This window comes from Chionomys nivalis, chromosome 12 (genome assembly GCF_950005125.1).
Source record: "Chionomys nivalis chromosome 12, mChiNiv1.1, whole genome shotgun sequence".
In the NCBI taxonomy this organism is placed as follows: domain Eukaryota; kingdom Metazoa; phylum Chordata; class Mammalia; order Rodentia; family Cricetidae; genus Chionomys; species Chionomys nivalis.
The window spans coordinates 41178081-41196775 of record NC_080097.1 but is presented as its reverse complement, the minus strand read 5'-3'; the positions used below and the strand labels follow the sequence as shown (position 1 = coordinate 41196775).

Genomic DNA, 18695 nt, shown 5'->3' with positions numbered 1-18695 from the left:
ACTTTCAGACATGCCATTGTATTGGAATTATTTCCTTTGATATTTGCTTATGAGTCTTAGCCTCTAAAGGCTGAGCAATATCTCTAGCCATGCTAGTTCTTATTATAATAAAGAGAGTATGTGTGTTTCCATTGATGAAGAAACTAGATACTTTCTCACTAAATTTAAGACAAGGAAGTCTAATCTCACCATTTCTTCTCTAATTCTGCTTTGCTGTTATTGTGGTCAAGGTGGCGGTGATAGTGATGAGGCTACGGGAATAGAACCTACGACATCAGCTATATAGGCAAGCATTCTAAAGCTGAGTCACACCCCTGCCCTGTCTTGCATTTTCTAAGTATGCACACATACCAGTTGTAAATAATAATAATGTTATTCTCCTATTACTTACAGGTTATTTTTCTCGTTTCTTAATGTATCAGCTATGAGTTCTGAAGCAAAGTTAATGTTCTTATCTTTTAGTGGAAGTGTTTCTAATATTTTCTATGACATTCAATATAAGTTCCTGCTAGAATATTTTTGTAAGTTTATTTTTTGTTTACTGTGAGTTATCAGGACTGGTGAATAAATTTAAAAAAACAAATTTTAGCCCCACAGAGATAATTGCAGTTGCCCCTAAAATCCATAAATATGGTAAATTAGATTAATATTTCCTAATAGTGAATCATTATACACCTGGAATTCAACACAGTAATATTTTTAGTACCAAAGAGATACTTATATTTGTTCCCTAAGTCTATGACTATAGTAAGGTACATTAATATGTTTCCTAAGATTGAAACATTACATTCCTGGGACTCAATACATTAGGACTGGTATTAACAAAGAGCCCAGATTCTGTAATCACCTGGGTTCAAAGCCCCTACTTTCACCAAGTATCTCTATGGCTTTGGGCGTATTAGTTACTACCGTGTTTAGTTCCCTCGTTTTGACAATGGCGGCAGCGAGATCTACTTCAGGCTTGAGAACTAAATCAGCTGCTATGTGTGAAGTCTGGACGAGCACCCAGCACACAAAAGGCGCTTATTAATTATTACTGGGAATCTTAACCAACCAAGGACAGAGCAGTCTGCAGGACTCTACGTCAGAAAACTAAACCTGTCGGTCCAGCCTAGCCTGCTGCCTCTTTTCGTAAATGAAATCAAATTTGAAAGAACCACAGTCATTTTTTTATATTGTATCTGGCTGGTTTCTGCTCCTGCTGTAGCTCGGCTTCCAAAGGTACAATGTCTGCACTACTGCTTCTCTGCTCTTTTGCTTCAAAACTGTTAGCAGCATCTGTACTGTTCACAGTCCAGTTGAACTACCTAATATATATATATAGAAACCTATACATATATAGACAACCTAATATATAGAAAGATGGTGTGTGTGTGCACGTGTGTGTGTAAGCATATGTGTATGTGTGTGATGTACACAGTGACAACATTCTGCAGGAAATAGGCCTATTTGGGACCAAAAGCAGAAAAGAATCATACAGGTAAATGGAGACAGAAGAAAGTGCATTTTACTTAATTATTTTAAGATATGTATTTATTTACATGATTTTATCTTTCATCTTAGTCTGTGAACCTGGAAAGAAGAAAGTATGACATTCGCCTTATGACATTTATATTGCAGGCATCTGAGACATATGATAGATAAGTAAATAATGAAAATAATAGGAAACCTATGCAGCATAACTAGACACATCTATTGAAGTTGTAGATATAAACATACTATGGTATAACCACATATAATCAGTTCTACCTTTTAATCTTTTTAACTCTTAGTCTAAGAGACTAGGTGTCTAAGTTTATTATTCTTCCAGTGTAAATGGAGGAATTGGGGATTACTGGGGTAAAGTGCATGTTTGATTCATATAGTCATTTAAGCCAACCAACAGACAGGCCCTGCCCTCAGAAAACATGCCCTTACCTTACAGTACAAAGCTGGAAAGTGATGAGACACAGTGAGGTAATCACAGGGTGTCAACAGAGAATGGATTGCAGAAAAAAGATATTATAGTTTATGAAAGAGAAAGTTTGGTATAGCATTAAATTGGGTGGTGATTTCAATAAATTCATCATCTTGAAATATTAGTCTAGATATGACCAATAATGCAGGTTAAGATGGACACAGCAGCTCCTCCACTTTATTCTAGGGCTACTCAGCCATGCAAACCAGTCTTCATAAGGTCCAAGTATTAAATGCAGAAATGAAGTATTCCCATATTATATTTTTCCAATTTTAAATATTCTAAAAATATTTTTAAAAAATACTGCTCTGAAGTAGTAGATGTACTTGGTCATAACAATATACAAAGAAATAGAAAGGTACTTAATAAATTATCATGCTAAAATATGAACAATAGATACATAATACATATAAAAATACTACATAGGGAAAAAAATTAAGTCTTAAGAATAAAACCATAATTGAAAATGACTATATTAAGAAAACCAAAACAAACCCAGAAAATTTAAACAAAATGACATAATGAATTTTTTATTTAAGCAAATATTAAGACAGACTGATTTCTGAAGTACATGAAATTAACTACACCAAAGCAGTTGGTATGTGCATTAACTACTTTGCTAAATGTCCCTTTATCAAAATGCTTAGAAGCATGAGTGTTTCTAGTTCAGACTCAGGTATATCTACACACACCATGAGATAGTTTGGGAATGGGAATTTAGTTTAAATCAAATTTAAACACAAAATTCACTTGTGATATATGTGTGTGTGTGTATGTGTGTGTGTGTGTATAAAATCTGGCCTGAGGTTACTACACACAGTGTTTAGTTTACCTACATCTTAACTGCAACTCATCACTCCAGGTGAGGCGAAGACTTGGCATTTGTGGCATCATGATGGCAATCAAGATTTTCACATTTTGGAGCATCTTGAATTCGGGGGTTGGGGTGCTCAATTTCCAATTACACTTTAAGAAACTCTCAAATGTCCTGCAAAGTGTGCTTAAGAAAGAGCTGCTTAGAATCTGCAGCCAAGTAAGAAAATTCCTTCCCCTCCCATTACATGTCCACAGGTTTACTGAAGACAACTACACATACATAAATCAATTAAACGAATCCTTTAATGGGGAAGGAGAAAGTTGCTTTAAAAATATAAATCTTTGCTGGGCAGTGGTAGTGTATGCCTTTAATCTCAGCACTTGGGAAGCAGAGGCAGGCGGATCTCTGTGAGTTTGAGGCCAGCCTGGTCTACAAATCAAGTTCCAGAAGAGCCAGAGCTATTACACAGAGAAACCCATCTCGAAAAAAACAAAAACAAACAAATAAATAAAATATATCTTTATGCACAAGTATATATTAAGATGTGGGTTCTGAGGAAGGAAGACAGAAAACAAAACAATACTTGTCAATATTGCAATAGTCTGATTTATACAATAATCTGTCAAATGCACATAACTTTCTTATCTAGGCTAATGACAAAATATACACTCTACTGTGGATTTCTACCAACTAGCTCCTAGGCCATCTCAAGAAGTGAGGGAGAAAGAAAAGAGTCATTTCCAAGTAGAATTTCGCTTGTAAAATCTGAGAACAATGGTGTATCTGGTGATTTATACATGATTTTAAAAATAACCGAGCACAGCACCTAAAATCCAATGCTACTTCACCAGGTATTTCTCAGTAAAGAAGTTGTCTTTCACTTAAAAAGGAACTAGTTCACGCATTTTCTACATTCCATCCCACTATGAAGAGAATAGCTGAGGCCCTAGGAACATAAGGTCAGCATTCCCTTGCAAAAACGGATAGGGCAGAGGGGAGCAGGGACTGACCTGAAAGATTAATGAGTGGAAAAATTTTTATATGAATTTTATTTGCAAAGAAAACAGTTATGACTTTCTAGTATACCGAATGCTTCCTGTAAATGCTGTTTTTAGAAATCTGCAGACTAACACTGGAACTCAAAAGTTCTGGTCATTTAGAAAAGACAAGCTGTGCAGCGGCTTCCAGTGCGCAGGAGCACTGACGCGAGTACTGAAGCAAGCACTGACGCAAGCGCGTACGTGCCGGCACCTTAACATTTTCAGGTTCCACCTATCTCGTTGAGTCCTTACAAGACATGTGATAAGAACATGGCGCATATTCTCAGTTCTAAGGATAAGAAAACCAAGACTGGAGAAGAAAGCCGTGAAATCACTGTCACTAGTGAGTAGCGAGCATGGAATAGAGGCCTGCACCAACTGCACCACCAAGGCCCTTGGTCTCCTCCTTAGGTGAGGAGGGGGATGGTAAAGCAGTGATCAATTATTAACCACTCCCTACCCGCTTCCTTTTCCTTTTCGAGACAGAGTCTCAATTGTGAAGCCCTGACTGGCCTGCCCTGGAACTCACAATGCAGACCCTCCTGCCTCTGCCTCTGGAATGCTAAGATCAAAGGCATGTGCAACCAAGCCTAGCTATTAGTTTCTTCTTAAAGCAAAATATTGCCAAAACTGCCCAAGGTAGTAATTCAGAAAGGCCAAAACCTACTTCAACAGGCTTATGCTGCCTTTAAATTTAAGACAGTAAAAACATTTACAAAGGAAGGCAAAGTTACAGTCACAAAAGCATAAAAGATTAATTTTTGGTTTGGTTTTAATATTCTTAACAGTAAAATAAGGTGGAGAAACAGTACTGATTCTGTTCAGTGTCCCATTGATTTCCAACACCTAATACTGACCACATACAAACCCTATTTATAATGCCTGCAGAGTAAAAACAATGTTCTTACACTATAGTTCAATCTCTTGATATCACAAACTATGATGTTATGCAGCAGCCCTCACCAATTGATCCATAAAGCCATGACCTCGGGCACCATGGGCCACCTGGTAACAATTTAAGAAACACAATGGAAAAAGAAAATACTGTTGTCTTAGACATATATGTTACGTATTTAGAAATTTCAGAGAGATGTTTAATATAAAGTTTCAAAACAACCTGTATTTATCCTTTGAAATGACCATAATCACCTTAATTTTTTGTGTGATGTGGGATTCTGTATGCTGAGAATATGTTTTATTACCATTCATTAATAAAGAAGCTATTTGGCCTATGAAAGGGCAGAATAAAGCCAGGTGGGAAATCTGAACAGAGATATAGAAAGTAGAGTCAGAGAGACACCATGTAGCTGTTGAAGGAGATAGACCCCAGAACCTTGCCAGGTAAGTCACAGCCTCGTGGTGAAACACAGAATAGTAGAAATGGGTTAATTTAAGATGTAAGAGTTAGTTAATAAGAAGCCTGAGCTAATAGGCCAAAAGGTAATGTAATTAATATAATTTCTGTGTGATTATTTGGGTCTGGGCAGTAGGGAAACGAACGAGCAGTCTCCATCTACATTTTTTGAGACAGGGTTTCTCTGTATAGCCTTGGCTGTCCTGGAACTCTCTCTGTAGACCAAGCTGGCTTCGAACTCACAGAGATCCGCCTGCCTCTGCCTCCTGAGTGCTGGGATTAAAGGTATGCACTACCATACTTGGTTTTAAAATTATTTTAATAAAAATATTTTTAAGAGATTTCTGGGTCTTTCTTCCCTCCTTTAATCTACATGGTGTGACATTTTTCCAGAGGAATCTATCTTATCCACCTAATTACCAATTATTCCTTAACAGTGACTCTTCTTGAAGTTACTGCAGGATTTCTAAACGCTTAGAATTCACCTTGGGCCACCTTTAAAAAACAGGTTATTGCTCCCCGGCCATCACTTGCAGACCACCAGCACCCTACCCAAGGTTTTTACATACTAGCTGCAGTTTTTAAAGGTAAACCCAGCACAGAGTCGATGTGCTTGACCTTACAAATGCTAAACCCAGTCACTGTGCTTCACTGTCTGCCATAAGACCCAGCTCAGAGACCTTTCACTTCCTAGTTCTGAGACCTACACTGAGCTCTTGCTGGAACTTCAGGCACAAAGTAATGTTTACAGTAGTGGTTCTCTTAGCATATCTTCATATACCACAGAAAAGGTATGTACACCTCTGCAAACAACCATTAGAAAAATACTTCACAGTAAGAGCTATATGAACAGTTAACTAGCCAGGACTCAATGAACTAAGCCAGATGGCTAACTCCAGCCTGCAGACTTGGCTTTACATTTTAAAACAATTCTTTTAAACAAGCAAATGAACAATAATATTCAACAGACACTATAAATAGCTTGCGAGACAATATTATCAAGCACTATAAAAATACCTGTCTACACTTATCTAAGTTATATAAACATAAAAACCTGCCTATTAAAACATCTGAAGCTAGAGACCAAATTGCTAAGCGAAACAAAATAGAGTAAGAAAGACAAATACCATCTTCTCTCATATACAGAATTTTTATATATTTTTGTCTGTTTGTGTGTATGGCTAAAAGAGGAAGTGCAACTAGGGAGGAATTAAGGGAGAAGGAGGTGGAAACAAGACAGGGCAATGGGAAGACACATTTTCTCTCATATATAGACACACACACACACACACTGAAAGCAGAAGGGGCACCCACATGAGCAAGAAAGAGGGTCCAAAGACGCTAGTAGGGAAGAAACTAAGCCCAGTACAATGATACATAAGGATGAGAATGTCTTATCAAAATCCATTATTTTGTATGCTAACCAAAAACAATAAAAAAACAAAATTATTCTGTATTGGTTTCAGAGATGGATTCTTACTGATGAGCAGGACTTTCTTCTCCAGGGCTTCCTACACTACTCTTCATACCTGGTGGGGCCTTGCTCCAGTCTTTACCTGATTCTATTTTCCCTAATGCTTGTCCTTGGATGATCCCAAAGGATCCCTCCAGCTAGCTCCACCTCTGTCACTCTCTCTTGGAGTCTATCTTTGATACTTAAACCCTTCCTAAATTTCATGTTGGACTTCCTCCAAATGCCAAGACCGTTCTAGCCCTCCCTCACAGAGCTTTCAGTCATAGTGGGCACCACACACTTTAACAATATTGTGCTATAGTGTTTGCTAGTGGTCTCTTTTGTTAGTGTGCAATTCTCCATAACTTGTAAATGACTTGAAGGAACAGATTCCACTGCTTTTGCACCCCTTACTTTGATAATAGTTCATCATCCTCCAAAGACACTATCTGGTAGTAGCTAGTTGGTGCAGAACAATAGCCTAAGGCCTGGAAATGGGTGACAGAAGATTGGAAACATCAGAAAGGAAACCCACAGAGAACTTAATGGAAGCCCAGAGGCTGCACAGCAAACTTCATATATATTAAGGACAAATAAAACCCAACCAGTAGGGGAAAAGCTTAAAGATCATGACATAAAAAGAACTCACTGAATAATACTCATTTAAAAAGGATAAGCATTCATAATACATGTAAAAAACAAAACGTGCCCCTGACACTATTGGTCATCAATTTCTTTGTGATAATGAGCTCTTGGCATTGATACATGTTCGTTGCACCAAAGTGATCAACTAAACTACGACAGGACTCAATGGACTAGACATGTACAGTCTAATCTGATTAAATTCTAAATCTAACTTTAAAAAAAATTCAGAACTTATTTGAAGTAGTAATTCTTGTTTTAGAGATTACATTTAATTAAAAAAAAAAACAAAAAACACCAATCACTTATCAGCACCAGGCTAAGAAAGAAGAAATCATATGCACACCCTTATATCATGCTCCAAGACATAATTAAATTCATTTTCATGAAAAAATGCACCAAGAATGTTTTGCTTAAAACAAAAACTATTTTGTTTACATTAACCCTACAGGCAAAATGCAAGATTAACAAGTCTTAAATATATAAACACCAAAGGCACAAATATTTTCAAGACAAGCAGAAATATTACCCAGGAGTCTAAACTAAAGATGAACAAATCACAAATACCTTTTACATAAGCCAGGCTTAAGGCAATATTCATATTTTTTATCTCCTGTGTTTTATAGAACTTCTCAGCCTTCATCTCACTAGACATGGAAGGCAGACAGTTTTTAACCTGTAATAAAATCGGCTGAAGTTTATAGAAACAGAGTATGCAAAAAGGCATCATGAAATGTACAGTGAAATGAATCAGCTCTCAATTACTCAGAGAGAGGAAGTAATGACACGTGACACCAAAAAATCTGGTTTCTTGAGTGCACAGCATTAATTTGGGAGAAGAAAATCCCCCTCACAATCATTACCTAACCCTGGGGTCAGTGTTAAGCAAGAGTTTATTTTTCCCCGGATCGCTCAGTGATGAGGGGATTCAGACAATCGGGGAAAGGAAGGAGTTAAGGCAGACGCATACAGGTGGCTAAAGATAACCAGCGTGAGATAAAAATTTTCCACTTAACCTACAGAGAAAACCGGGAGATGATGTATATGAGGACAAGGAAGAAAATACAGAGAAATGTGAGAATGCTAAAATGTTTGACTATAAGCAAGATTTTCTCCCCATCACCTCATCATCTTCCTTCCCTCTACAGGGTGTTATTAGTGGCAGCAAGAATTACAAGTGGGTTGAAAGGCTAAAAACAAACTCTCATATTTGTAGTTTAGAAAAACCATGTTTTTAGAAATCCTTATCATCACTTTCTGTTAGGCCCACCACCACCTGTCTCCACGGGTAATTTATCTTATTAGTTGAGAAAATCAATTCCAATAAGAAAAGGCTAAGACGATGGGGACTCATCCTTCTGGAACATCTTTAGGTGACTTAAGCAAAATTTACAAGATGGCAAGAATTACATATTTCTCAAATACACAAAAAAAAACTAAATATTTATCTAAACACGGGATCTGAGCCAGGAATCTCAATTTGTTTCTGTCTGACATATGGCTCAGTCTTGAGTGGCATATGTTTAGCACCAATGCCGGGAAAAGCATAGCGATTAAAATATTAGAGAAAAGCTTCAAGTGTCATTTTATTCTTACAACTGATCTTAGCCAAAAGGCAGAGAAGCAATGCGGTGTGATTCTTATGACACAGAAAAACACGCACAAACTTGGGTTTCAAGAACTAAAACAGACCACAATACGAAGCAGCAAAATCAATATGTGCCTCAGTTTTGTTTCTTTTCTTTTTTTTTTTTAAGGCTACCGTGAACACATAAAGATTAAACTAAAAAAAAAAAAAAAAGAGGAAAATCCTGTCAGCCTGCTGTTCTCAGGAATAGATGGACAGACAAGGAGGTGTAAGGTAACTTACAGTCTCACAGGAAGGAAAAGAGGAAAAAAAATCTCACCATCCCTACTACCCCCAGCAATTCACACACACACACACACACACACACACACACACACACACCAAATATCTCAAGGTTTTTTTTTTCCTACAAAGGCGGTAGTTTAATAAAAATTACGATTACCTATCACACTCTTAAAACAGCAGCGCAAGCGACCCGAGGTCGAAATGATCTGCTCCGTTTTCCTGCACCAAGCGCACGACGCCCCCGGCAGAGTCGTGTCAAAAGTTCACCCACGCAGGCTGGAGCGCGGGGAAGGACCGCAGCCTCCCCGTCCTCCTCCCGAGCGAACAGGTGGTTAACTTACCTGGGCACCGGAGCCGCCAGGCGCCGCCAGCAGCCGCCGGGGCGCAGACCCGAAGGGCGTGTTTTCGAGGATTTAACCCCCAGGTGAACGGGCTGAGCTCCGCGGTCGCCGAGTCCCCGGCGGCAGGTGCCGCGCACGTCGCCGCGGCGTCCCGGACCCCGCCGCCTCCCCGACAGCGCTCCCCCCGGCTCCTTCCCACGCGGGGCGGGGTGGAAGGGGGGGAAGCGCCGCCCGCCCCTCGACGGGCTCGACCCTCGGACGCCGCGGCCCCGTAGCCCCAGCCTAACGGTTTCCCCGACGCGGGCTCCCGTGTCCCCCGCCGGCTCTCACCTCCGAGTCCCGCCGCTTCGAGGCGGAGGAAGGCGGATCCCCTGGCGTGTCTGGTGCGGGGCTCCGGATCGTCCTCTCACTACCTTGATGGTGGGCCCGGCTCCGGGGAGCCGCCGCTGCGCTCACGGTGAGGGGTTGTTTTCCCCGGCAGTGACGGGCGCCGCCTCAGCCCCGCTCTTCGCTCCCTCTCCGCGTAGCTCCCGCTTTCTGTTTCACCCGAGGGACCGCGAACCCCGCCGCCGCCATGATTACTACGGAGTCGGGAGGAGGAGCCCGGAGTCGGCGCGCCCAGTGCGGCTGCGCGAGCCCCGCCGACGGCGCCCCCGGCCGCCGGGACCCGGAGCCCCCGCGCGTGCCCGTCGCCCCGCGTCCAGGCTTCACGGGCGGCCGCTAGTGCGGCGCTGCCGCTCTCCCTAAGCCGGGCAGCGCCCGGGGAACTGAGCGGATGATTGACGTATCTGACGCCACACGCGGTATTCCAAATGCATTTTAGAAAGCGCCCCCACCCTCCACTCCCCGAAGACGAACCGTGTCAGACCCTCTCCGAAAACCCCAGAACTTAGAATGCCGGCAGGTGCTATAGGTTCAGACGTCTCTACTCATAAACATTTAGAGCCCCGGCATTCATTTTATGGGACCCACAAAAGAGATTTACTTCGTTCCGAAACGCAGTGGTTAATTTCTTGGTCTCGGACCAGCCAAATCTAGTGGAAACTCGTTACCTTGATGTCTACCACAGCGCAGACCGAAGCGAAGGCAGCAGCAATTTCTTTAAGCCTCAAGCAATGGGGGGAGGTGGGGGGGTGTGGACGCTGCAGTAATGCCTGAGGGCTGGCCCGACTGCTTACTTTTGCAATTTCCCCGGAAGCCTTGGGGAGAGGGTCGTCTTTGGGAACCTGAGTCCTCCCAGTCCTTCCAAAACTGGTGACTGATGAAACCAGGCTCCACGTCTGACTTGTATTTCGGTTTGTTAATCGTGCTACGTTTTAAGAGGGCAATCTTTTTGTTTTTTAACCATTTGACAGAAATCGCTTGAAGATGTACGTTTTTCTTACGTTCTTAAAGAAAACAATGGATAACGAAATTCTTAGTGGATCGCTGACTGTCAGATGCAATACTCAGACCGTGCACCAACGTCTCAAGGGATTGCAGAGTGTATAGAGTCCCCGCTTTTGATGCTGTTTTTTGCAGTGTTCTTATTACTTTTGTTGAAGATCCCTCACTTGGCATAGGTTCATTTCCCTTTGTATCTTTTTTTAATACTTTCTATTTTTCAGTGGTGGTGGTGGTGTCTTTTAAGTTCCCTTCTTTTTTTCCTACTTCTCACCATGGCTGCAGGCAATAATCGATCCGATGTTTATATCCACAGCCAGCTAATCAGAGGTTCTTTTCCTTTCCCTCAGCAAGTAGAGCAGTTACTTTATCAAACGGTATCGTGAGATGAGATTTTATTATTATTATTATTATTATTATTATTATTATTTACTCTTCAGTAAAGGAACAAAAGTCCTTTCCCTGAGAGAAATGTCTCATTTTCTTAACTTCCATCTTTGGCCCTCTTCCAGACAAAATTGCTGGAAAGCTGATCTTGGAATAGCAGAAGTCTAACTGCTCACTGTTTGACAACATGAGAGTTTGTATCAGAATGTGGAGGAGTTGTGTGGCTCCTCCATCCTGCTGCCCAACTGGTGCTCAGTTTGAGTCTAAACTAGTGGTCTCCAAATTTAACTCTAAGCTAGTATTTTCAAAAGCTTTGTACTTGAGAGCTCCGTTAAAATGCAGAATCCTACAATCTGCCCCCTCAAGATTCTGGCTCCTTGATTTTGGAGGTAGACAAAGGAATAGATTTTAAAATAAGCCTGCATTTTTTTAAAGTATGTTTAAAGCCCATCCACATGCCATAGGCAGAGCAAGAAATAATAGCTCCATTGAAGGAGATCAGGCCATGTAATTCAAGACGGCATTGATGTAGAACTAGACCCTTAGCTATGATACACAATGCTGTGAGATGGTAAAAAGTGGGGGATTTATCTCCTGTGGCGAGAAAGAAACATATACATAAATCACCCTAGCCAGAGAGGCCCAAGAAACTACGTTGGCTTTGAACAGGCCTTTATTTTCCTTATCAGGAAAATAAATACCATTTTCAACCCTCATGCTTCTTGAGCCCCAAGCAAAAGTCAGGACTTTGAACACCACTCTTCCTTGAACTTTTCTTCTGTATTTGACACCCATTTTCTTAATTTTCATCCTGTTTTTCTGGGCACAGTGTCTCCAGTCCCTTTTCATATTCCCATCTTTCTCCCTGCCTATTCCGCATGTGTGGGCTCAGTGTTTAAGGGCAAGTACTGCTCTTGCGGGGGACACAAATTCAGTTCCCAATGCCCACATTGGATGGCTCACAACCACACATGAATACTCCACCTCCAGCTGCTCCGACGCCCTCTTCTGGCCTCCAAGGGTACTCGCACTCATGCGCATATGCTTAAAGCACACACACACACACACACACATGCTCACAAGTACACATACACACAGAGTGTCTTTCCCTGATAACCGGTGTTTCCTTCATGGGGATATTTTCACTGACCACTTTCACACATCCCTCTGCCACTGTTTTGCCTCGGGGTTTTCTGCATGTTGGGGCCACTAAGGAAACACCAGGGCAGGCTCTCATTTCCCTGCCTCTAGGTCCGAGACAAAGTCTGCTAAGCATTTGGGAAGCTGAGGAAGCTCTTTGTGGGAGAACTGGATTTGGAAACAACCCATGAGAGTCTGAAGAGTCATTTTGAGCAATGGAGAACATTCACCGACTGTGTGGTTATGAGACATCCAAGCACCAAGTGCTCCAGGCAGGGGCTTTGACTTTGTCAGGTTCGCCACAGTGGAGAAAGTCAATGCAGCTATGAATGCAAGGTGGATGGACAACCTATGGAGTCAAAGAGAGGTGTCAGGAGAGATCAGACAATCATCTTTAGTGGCCTTAAAGAAGACAATGAAGACTACCACAAATGAGATTATTTTTAACAGTATGGGAAATTTGAAGTTATTGAAATCCTGATCGACATAGGAAGTGAAAAAATGGGGGCTTTGCTGGCTAATCGTATGTCAGCTTGGCACAAGCTAGAGTTATCTGAAAGGAGAGAACCTCAACTGAGAAAAGGTCTCCATAAGACCTGGCTGTAGGGCATTTTGTTAATTAGTTATTAATATGGTACGGCCTAGCCCATTGTGTGTGGGGGCCACCCCGCACTGCTGGTGGTCCTGGGTTCTATAAGAAGAAGACTGAGCAAGCAATGGTGATTAGGCCAGGGAGCAGCTGTCTTCTATGGCCTCTATAATAGCTCCTACCTCCAGGTTCCTGCCCTGTTTGAGTTCTTGTCCTGACTTCCTTCAGTGATAAGCAATGATATGGAAATAAACTCATTCTTCTCCAAGTTGTTGGTATGGTGGTTTATCACAGCAATAGTAACCCTAACTAAGACATTGCCTTTGATGACCACGACTCCACGGGTAAGGTTGTCATTCAGAGATCGTATACTGTGAATTGCTGTGAGGTAAGAGAGCCCTGTGGAAGCAAGTGATGGTTGTTAGTGCTTCACCCAGTCAAAGAGTTTCAAGTGGTTCCAGAAACATTGGTGACGGTTGTGGAGGTGGTTTCGGTGGCAATGACAGTTTTGGTTCTGGAGGAAACTTTATGGCGGCTTTGGTGGCAGCCATGATGGTGGTGAATATGGCAGCAGTAGACATAATGAATTTCATAATGACGGAAGTAATATTGGAGGTGGTGGAAGCTATAGTGCTTTGGCAGCTACAGCAATCAATGTCTTCGATCTTGGGACTAATGAAGGGAGGACACTTTGGAGGCAGAAGCTCTGGCCTTCATGGTGGTGGAGGCCAATGCTCTACTGAACGGCAAGAGTGAGGTGGCTTTGGTAGTTCCAGCAGCAGCCATGGCTATGGCACTGGCAAGAGGTTCTATTTACTGCCAGGAAACAAAGATTAGCAGGAGGGGACAGCCAGAGAAGCGACAAGGAAGCTACAGGTTGCAACAGATTTGTGAGCTCAGACAAACACAGTGGTGACAGGGCCCAGCCGCCACAAAGAAGACGTGTTTGAGACAATAGTCCTGTGTGTGGGCAAAACACCTCAGGACTGTGTTTGTGACTAGTTGCATAACAGGTTATTTTACTTTCTGTTATGTAGAGGAGTGTAAAACTTTCCAGCAAAGAGTTTTAATATAGACGTGCCGTTGGATGCTAAATGTAATAGTCTGGTCAGAATGCGGAGAAAGCCCTAAATCCTTATTACTGCTACTCAAAGCCATTTTGTTTTCTGTCTGTTTTCTCCAGAACAACCTTGGAAACCTTAGCTTTGTTTCAAAACAAGAGTGTCTACTAAAGCATTTCCTAAGGCTCAAAAGGAACCTCAGGGATAGAGCCTAGCATGTGAGAGGTGCTGGGTTTGGTATTCACTATCAGAAAAACAAAATTAGAACACACACACACACACACACACACACACACGCTCACGCAACGTGCGCAATCCTAAACTGAATAGTAGCTGTCCTAGAGAGGTCGTTCTTAAATGTTGCCAACAATAAAAATCCTCTGGGATGCATACTTAAGATCTAGTAATTTGGGCTCTTGAAATGGCACAATGGTTATGCTCACTCATCCTAAGTACCTGAGTTGAATTCCCAACATCCACATCAGGTTACTCACAAGTGCCTGTAACTCCAGCTCCAGGGATATCTGAGGTCTCTGGACTCAGATGCACACACACACACACCACATACAATAATGAAAGTAAATCTTTATATATGATATGTATATATGTGTGTATGTATATATATACATATACATATATATATATATGTTACAGCATTTCCATTCTGTTCTCCCTATGATTCTACATTTTATAGGCACACCAACGGGTTTAGATTAGGGTAATCCCAAGACCATACTTTCAGAATCTTAGAGGAAAATAAACAACAAGTAGCTTTCACAAGGATTTTTCTCCCTTTGTTATATATTAGTAACTTGAATTAATAAAATGGTTTAAAAATTGCTCTTATGAGCTAGTTCTAGGACAGCTAGGATTCTTACATAGAGAAACCCTGTTTAAAAAAATTGCTTTTATGAATGGTTCAAAATTTTATATGATTTCTTCTTTAGAGACACGCTAAGAAGGACTAAGAAATTTTTAAATCATAAATGATCATCCTAATAGCCCAAATTTGTCGGTGTAGATGATAGGTTTCAAGGCACAGTACAGGGAACAGATCTCACTTTCCACAAGAGAAAAGGCTTACACATTTACCTTACCAAGTAAGTAAGTTTTCCCGTATGAAAGGGCTATACAATTATAGGACAGACAATAAGGATTTATTCTCTTGGCTGAAAAAATAGTTTCTATATCTGTTCTTGGATCTGTCAACAGCTCTTTGATGCTGTGTACAGATTCAGGAGAGTCTGGTATCTGTCTTGGGTTTGAGCACACTATTGTCATTATCCAGCCCAACCAGATGACATATGAATCCATTTTAGAGACAGAAGACAATGATAGTCATCTGTGAGGAAAATGAGACAGAAGACGACTTGAGAGTTTCAAATCTATCTTCAAATGACTTGGCTTCACAATCCCCACTGCACCCCCCAAAAGGGGGGAAAAGCAAACCTCAAACCAGAGCAATGTTTCTTTCCCAAGATAACAATGAAATTTTCATCCGAAAAAAGCAAAATGTACATTAGTTTAGAAACAAAAATCCATATATTCTATATTCACTTGTAATTTGCCAAACTTAAGAAATTTCTTCTCAACCTTCTGAACTAAATATTTATACAAAATTGCATTTTAAAACAACCAGATAAATCAACTATTCATGGTAGCAGGCATATCTTTACACAATCATTTGTCTTTATTATAATATTTTAAACTACACTGTAAAATGAAATGGGCATCTCTTAAATTTAGATAAACTGGTATAGAATGTAGAAAAACTAGGAAAGTTTTGGTTTATTTAAGGTTTCTTTTTCTGTTTTGTTTTTTGAGACAAGGTTTTGCCACGTAGACCTGGTTAGCCATAGTCGTAGTTCCTCTGGCCTCTGAGGCCTGAGTGCTAGGATTTAAAGTGTGTGCCACCACACCTGGCTCAAGTAGTGACAAAGCGTTTAATTACATAGTAGTGGTATGAATTCGGTTTACCTTCTCAAAACGTATGCTGGAGGTTAATTCCCACCATGGGAATTAAAATTTGGAAACTTAATCTGCCCTTGTATTTGGAGATGAGGCATTGAGAAGGGATTAGGCAGAGGTGAGCTCAGCAGGATGGATCCCCAGTGAATGAATTCCTGTGGCTTTATGAGCTCCAACACGACACATGTTCGTGCACACGCCCATCTTTTTGCCCTGTACCTCTCAGGGGTCTGTGAGAAGGCTGTTGCTAGAGCAGCCTTTCACTTTGCCTCTCCAGAACAATGGACCAAAGACAGCCTTTTTCCTACAGAACTGAATCCATCTTGCTATTGTACTGTTAGTAACAGAAGACAGACGAATGCAATATGATGATTTGATTGAAGCCGTAGGTCTCAGGAGTAATCTCACAAGATAGACAACATTACCCATGAAGCCTTTACCACTACTGGGAGGCAAACAACCTCAAAGCAAACTTTTCATATCTCTATTAAGGTAAATAAATACTACTCTATTATCTCTGTTGACATGCTCAAACATGCCTAAGTCCTAAGGCTAACATGTCTAAACTTAAGTTGTAACTCTAGCTAGAAAAACAACTAAGTACTTCAGGTGAGAGACATGGCCGTAGTGAAAAGACTTGTTATATTAATTTTCATAATAACAGTATCATTGAACACAGATATGAGACTAGTTGCTCAAACAAACTCCCCTCTAGCAAGAGGCCCATTTAAACTGACAATCTAAGTTTGCTTCAGAAGCAGTCTGTTGCAAAGGAAAGAATCATTCAACAATCGAGAAATAGTTATAGAATTTTTTTATGGTAAAGATTCTGTACAAAGATAAAGGGCTTTGACCTTGACATATTTTCTTTTCATCCTGAGCATTGGTTTACAACTTCTCTTTCCTCCAAACCCACCGTTTTTGTCATATGTTTTATATGCCTATATGTATAGATGAGCATGTGTGTGCTGTCATGTTGTAATCATTTCTCCACCTCTTTTTTTCTTTTTTAAGACAGGTCCTCTCATTGAACCTGGAACTTACTGCTTTGGTTAGCCTAGCTGGCCAGTGAGCTCTCAGTCTCTACCTGGCTCTACTCTCTAGCTCTGAAGTTACAGGCATACCTACCTTTCTGAAAAGGTCCTCATATCTGAGCAGTGTTGAGATCAAGAAATGCCCCCACTCTACATTATTCATTGTTATGTAAAATAGTGTTGTTTTTTTTTCTTTTTCCAGAATCTGCTTTGCCTTGAGAGCCTATTTTGCAAGCAGCTTTTGATTCAGTTGTGAGGGTGGAGGATGACTGTGCTCTAGGGTGGACCAGTAAACAACACTATCAGGCCAGTACCACCCAGGTAGCGCTGACTGATGAATGACTTATTCCTGAGCATAGAAATGATATGGCCTTTTATTTATTGGGATGAATTGAGGCTTAGAGGCACATGGGCGTAGAAAATCATATCAAGAAAAACCACGCCCAGGAACTTATCAGATGTTCCAGACTGAGGAAAAGGTGTAGCTCCTTGACCTGGACCTCTAAGTTGCAGGACTTAGCACTGTGGTGTAGCAGCCTCATCCTGACCTGTCATATGATCATCGTTATGTGCCTTAAGGACCAAGAAACAGGAAATTCTCCACAGTCCCTGGGGCTTAACCTCAGCCTACTGAACTGCTGTCTGCCTCTCCCACCTGAAAACCCTTCTAGACCTGAATCTGCCATTCCTGTCCCGACCTGGTGGCTCTGTGTCACTTTGAAACTGGACTCAGCTGCACCTTCCCTGTCAACCCTGCCTTTCTCAGCCCACTTCTGAAACCTCTCAGATTCTGCTGTAGCTTCTTTAACATATATTTATTCTGTAAACTAGATAGATAGATAGATAGATAGATAGATAGATAGATAGATAGATGATAGATAGATGATAGATAGATGATTAAATAGATCGATGCATGGATGGATAGATAGGTAGATAGATAGATAGATAGATAGATAGATAGATAGATAGATAGATAGACAGACAGACAGATGATAGACAGATAGATGATAGGTAGGTAGATTTACTGTGTGATGTGTGATATAAGAGTTAATCCTAGTGATTAAGATTGAATAAAAGACCTGAATCTCTCTCCGCCAGATCCAAGGAGGGGGGCACTATCTGGCACAGTGCTGCCACGGAAACTCCTGCACCCCCTGAATTTATCAAATACATTTATTGAATAAATCAGCATAAATGTGTTCAATACATTCTGACATTGTGGAAGGACATGCGCATACGTGTCTGTTTCTGACATAGCAAGGCACCCTAACAACACAAAGCAAGCACTTTACCCACTTGGCCATCTACCCAGTCCCAAAACCCACCCACCATTTTGCGCTCTCCTTTGGAATGCCTGTGCCAATGGGAAGCTCTAGTAACTAAAGAGCATTTGGAAGGATGGACAAAAGACAGGCCTTACTTCCTGTTGTGATGACTAGCAGTGTAGTTTCTTCAAAAGATGGCAGCTACGATTCTCTGTTTAGCCCCTTGACTTCTGTGGACCTGCAGACCTACAGATGCTCATCACTTCTTCTACCTATCTCCACTTGCTCTTTCTGCTTTTTGCTTTCTTTTGTTTTTAATATCTGTATGACTAATTCCTCAGACATGAATCTGTCTGAAATACTTATCATGGTTTCTGATTTCTGAAGCCTT

General features: G+C 41.1%; 1 protein-coding gene and 1 pseudogene across 1 annotated transcript in view; one reads left to right on the top strand and one right to left on the bottom strand.

The window, feature by feature from the left end:
* Fndc3a (fibronectin type III domain containing 3A) overlaps window positions 1–10056 on the bottom strand; it is a 136155-nt gene extending 126099 nt beyond the window's left edge. Inside the window, exon 1 of the mRNA XM_057785943.1 lies at window positions 9808–10056. The gene's annotated coding sequence lies outside the window, so the exon portion shown is untranslated. The remainder of the gene's footprint in view (window positions 1–9807) is intronic.
* A 1079-nt stretch (window positions 10057–11135) lies between these two features.
* LOC130885233 (heterogeneous nuclear ribonucleoprotein A1-like) lies at window positions 11136–13813 on the top strand (annotated as a pseudogene).
* The last annotated feature ends 4882 nt before the right edge of the window (window positions 13814–18695 follow it).